Raw genomic sequence first — 4,597 nt, forward strand, 5'->3', positions numbered from 1 at the left:
GCCTCACCCGCCTCTTCTCCAGTCATCATTAAAAATCGATCCTGAAGGATGAACGAGTGTGTGGAGCGAACAGGATAATCGCACACCATCGGAGGGGGTGCCAATGGGCACAACCACTTTGGACAAGTGTTTGACACAATCTATTGAAGCTAGATGCAGATACACCCAATGACCCAGCAATTCCCCTCCTGGGTAGATTCCCCAACAGCAACATGGATGTACGCCCACCAAGAAAACATGTAAAATGACGACAGTAACACCATTCTTTTTTTTGTTTCGTCTTTGTTTACTTTAGAGAGAGCATGTGGGGGAGGGCAGAGAGGGAGACATAGAATCTGAAGGAGGCTCTGCCCTGTCAGTGCAGAGCCTGATATAGGGCTCGAACTCATGAACCGTGAGATCATGACCTGAGCCAAAGTGGGACGCTTAACTGACTGAGCCACCCAGACGCCCCAACGATAATGCTATTCTTAATCGCCCCAACCTGGAAAGAATCCCAACATGTCCCAACAGAAGGAAGGACAGATGACTTGTACACTCACGCGAAGGAACACTTTACAGCAACAAGACAGGACAGACTCCAGCTACAAGCACAAAGGAAGAAGCTCACAGACGTGAGAGTGTGTGGAGGAAGCTAGAAGACAAATGCATACATAAAAGTCAGGCAAGGGACACCTGGCTGCTTCAGTCGGTAGAACGCGCGACTCTTGATCTTAGGGTGTGCGTTCGAGCCCCATGTTTGGTGTAGAGATTACTTAAAAATAAAATCTTCAGGGACGCTTGGGTGGCTCGCTCGGTTAAGCGTCTGGGTGGCTCAGTTGGTTAAGTGTCCAACTTCAGCTCAGGTCATGATCTCACGGTTCATGGGTTCGAGCCCCGTGTCAGGCTCTGTGCTGACAGCTCGGAGTCTGGAGCCTGCTTCGGAATCTGTGTCTCCCTCTCTCTCTGCCCCTTCCCCACTCACACTCTGTCTCTCCCTCTCTCAAAAATAAACAAACATTAAAAAAAAAAAAGAAAACTCACTGAGTGGTACATTTTTGCTGTATGTGCAATTCTGTTGGCACAATGCTTGAATCAAAAGCTAGAAATACAATTTAGACACCTCTGCCTTTAGTGTTGGTCCAGGCAGCCTATGACAGATGCCCACAGCACAGCCTCCTTTCAGTGGTCATCTTGGGCAGCTCCACATCGGCTAAATTGTCTTGGCTGACGCCCCTCCAGGGAGAACTCTGGCAGGCAGCTATGGGTGGTGAGATTGTAGGACATGTAAGCCTCGGAGGCTATGCTCTAAAGGCTACTAATGGTCACCTCCATGTGGTCAGACTGAGGGGGACTTTCTTCTCTGTGCTTTTCAGTGTTTCCTAAAAAGAATTTAAATACTAAGAATGAATGACATTTTTATTAAAATAAAAACTAGGGGCACCCGGGTGGCTTAGTGGGTGAAGCGTCCAACTTTGGCTCAGGTCGTGATTTCAGGGTCTGTTTGAACCCCGTGTCGGGCTCTGTGCTGACAGCTCGGAGCCTGGAGCCTGCTTCGGATTCTGTGTCTCCCTCTGTCTGCCCGGCCCCTGCTCGTGTTCTATGTCTCTCTATCTCTCTCTCAAAAATAAATAAAACATTTAAAAATTTTTTAATAAAAACCAAATAGGATAAAATAAAATAAAAAATGATACAGGAGGAAGATAAAACGATCATGAGGAGAGGAGCTTATCTTTGGAAATGTGGTCATGGCTTAACTCCTTGAAGGAATATCTGGAAAGGAGAAAAGAACCAAATTCTATAGAAGACCAAACTTCAGCAGGGAGATAGGCAAGGTGTATCCTTGAAAAACAAGTGGCAGCTTTGGCCTCTGACAAGCACCTTATGCGGGAATTTTCCGACCACTTAGCGGGGCATGTGCACGCCCTTCTCCGTTGCTTATTCCCTCGACCTTCTCCTGCAGGGATTGTAACCCCTTCAAAAGGGGGAATTGGAAAAAGCTGATTAGACATAATGGGAAACTCAGAAATACCCCACTGCCTGGCCCCAACTCAGAGTCACTCACTCGTCGCTTGGAAGACACATTTGGAGGAAAGACAGCAGAGCAGAGGGCTGAGGCCCGTCGCCATTAACGGATATACATGGGCTTCGGTCAGGGCACCTGGGGGGCAGGAAGGCTGTGGGCGGAGACAGTTCCAGACCTGAGCCAACTACACCACTCTCTCGACGCTAATGTTTTACTGGGAATGGAAAACCAGCATGAGAAATCTCTTCTCTATTCCAAATCTCTGGCGAAGCCATTTTGATACAGAATCCAAGACACGAGGGAGAGACGGGTTTGCCGGCGCGAAACCCTCTGGCGAGGGGGTATCGCCCGATCATGACGTGGGAGAGCGCGATTCTTGACGCAGGGGTGAGAGGCCCCGTGGCCGCCTTGGCGACCGTAACTCACCTCTGGGCTCGGCGGCAAGGCCTGGGGATGGCGGAGTGGAGGGCGGGCCTGCCCTCCTCTGGGACCCCACATGCCCATCCAGGACCCGGGCAGCCTGGGGGACAGCTGACCATGGCTCGCTGCTCTGTGCTCCACCGCATCACAGGCCTGGGGACTCCTCCTTCATGCCAGGGCCTCTCAGCCTCAGCGCTGTTGCCATTCGGGTCAGGCCATTCCTCGTGTGGGGTCTGCACTGGCTGGTCCCCACCCACTAGATGCCAGTAGCACCCCCCGAATGTCTTCGGACATTGCCAGATGTCCTCGAGGGTGAGGGGCCCAGATTTAGCAAATAAAAACATGGGATGCCCAGTTAAATTTGGATTTTATCTTATTTTATTTGTTGAGAGAGAGAGGGCGCAAATGAGTGAGGGGCAGAGAGACAGAATCCCAGAGGGAGAGGGAAAGAGAAACAGAGAGAGGGAGAGAGAGAGAAGCAGAAGCAGGGCTCATCTGAAATGGGGCCTGAGCTCACCCGATGTGGGACTCGAACTCACAAATCGTGAAATCATGACCTGAGCTGAAGTCAGGTGCTTAACAACTAAGCCACCCAGGTGCCCTAAATTTGAATTTTAGATAATTGACTAATATTTTTTATTTTATTTTAATTGTTTTAAATTTTTAAAATATTTATTTTTGAGAGAAAGAGAGACAGAGTGTGAGGCAGGGGGACAGACAGAGAGGGAGACACAGAATCCGAAGCAGGCGCCAGTCTCTGAGCTGTCAGCACAGAGCCCGACGCGGGGCTCGAACCCACGAACCGTGAGATCACGGCCTGAGCCGAAGTCGGACGCTCAACTGACAGAGCCACCCACGTGCCCCACAGAGAAAATTGTTTTAGAAAAAAAAAATACTTTAGAGGGAAAAAAAGGCCTTTTATCTGGCATCTTAACAAAAACATCAGAATGACATTTACATTTTTCTAGAAGAGACTGAAAAATCTAGCTCTGAAACCACTTTCACTGGAAGACTCGAGTTAAAGTCTACAAAATCTTGGGCGCTGTCCTAGATCACAGAGCCCACCGCAAGGCTTACATTGCTGCTGAAGGCCCTGGGGCAGGTCTGTACTAGGATGGTGGCCCGTGGTACTGACCTTGACTGCACGTCTTCCCGGTGTATCCTGCAAAGCATCGACATTTGTTTGGTCCCACACACTCCCCGAACTTGCATCCAGGTTCACACGAAGCTGTGGGAAGGAAAGGTGTTTTGAGCAGGAGTAGGCAGCAGAGACGTGCGTGCACGTCAATCCCAGCAGCCTTCCAAACGGCAGAGAGATCCGTGCGGACACAGACAGGATGATGTGCTTCCTCTCGACTCTGTTTTCCCCTTCGCGATGCTGGAGAGTTCTCTGCCCGTGAACTAGAGCACTCGCCCCATCCTGCGCCCCCACCCATTGCAAGTTTATCCAAGTTTATCCTAACTTTGGTCAGCACTGCCAGCCTCCAAGTGGCATTCGAAGAACTACAAAGCCTCCCCGACCACAGCCAGATAGTTTTGCACGGAAACACAAGAGCATGTACTAAAAGAACTATAATGTGGGGGCAGGAAGAGACTCCAGAGTAATTCTAGGTCAAGGTCCTCCTCCTTTCTGTCACTCACCTCTTTTCTCTTGCATATGTTCTCTCTTGTTTTTCTTTGGAATGAGCAAACTCTATTTCTTTTTAATGTTGATTTCTATTGAGAGAGAGAGAGAGACAGACAGACAGACACGGGGAAAGAGAGAGAAATGGCACGCAAGCAGGAGAGGGCAGAGACAGAATCTGAAGCAGGCTCCAGGCTCTGAGCTGTCAGCACAAAGCCTGACGCGGGGCTCGAACCCATGAACCGTGAGATCATGACCTGAGCCGAAGTCGGACGCTTAACTGAATGAGCCAGCCAGGCGCCCCTAGCAAACTCTTATTTTTAAAGCTGTGTGTTATCAGTCAAAACGATCAGCCCACAGATTGAAGGTGTGAGGAAGGCAGGATTTGTTTTTTCTGTTTTTTTCTTTTCTTTTTTTTTTTTTTTTTTTTGTCNGAAACAGTGAGGCTAGAGCGTCCGCCTGGGTCGGGGGCAAGTAAGAGTAGCCAAAGATGATGGGAGGTTTGAGTCCGGCTCATAGGGAGGAGACAGGGAGACCAAGCAGTAGAC

The 4,597-nt window shown here is 49.6% G+C and overlaps 1 protein-coding gene across 7 annotated transcripts in view; it reads right to left on the reverse strand.

The window, feature by feature from the left end:
* Nucleotides 1-4,597, reverse strand: part of EGFL6 (EGF like domain multiple 6) — a 117,294-nt gene that overhangs the window by 25,672 nt on the left and 87,025 nt on the right. For all 7 annotated transcript variants that reach the window (XM_077780997.1, XM_077780996.1, XM_077780999.1 and 4 more), the window contains one exon: nucleotides 3,561-3,653. The gene's annotated coding sequence lies outside the window, so the exon portion shown is untranslated. The remainder of the gene's footprint in view (nucleotides 1-3,560; nucleotides 3,654-4,597) is intronic.

The sequence above is a fragment of the Crocuta crocuta genome, unplaced genomic scaffold (genome assembly GCF_008692635.1).
Source record: "Crocuta crocuta isolate KB4526 unplaced genomic scaffold, BGI_CrCroc_1.0 scaffold2174, whole genome shotgun sequence".
Classification (NCBI taxonomy): Eukaryota; Metazoa; Chordata; class Mammalia; order Carnivora; family Hyaenidae; genus Crocuta; species Crocuta crocuta.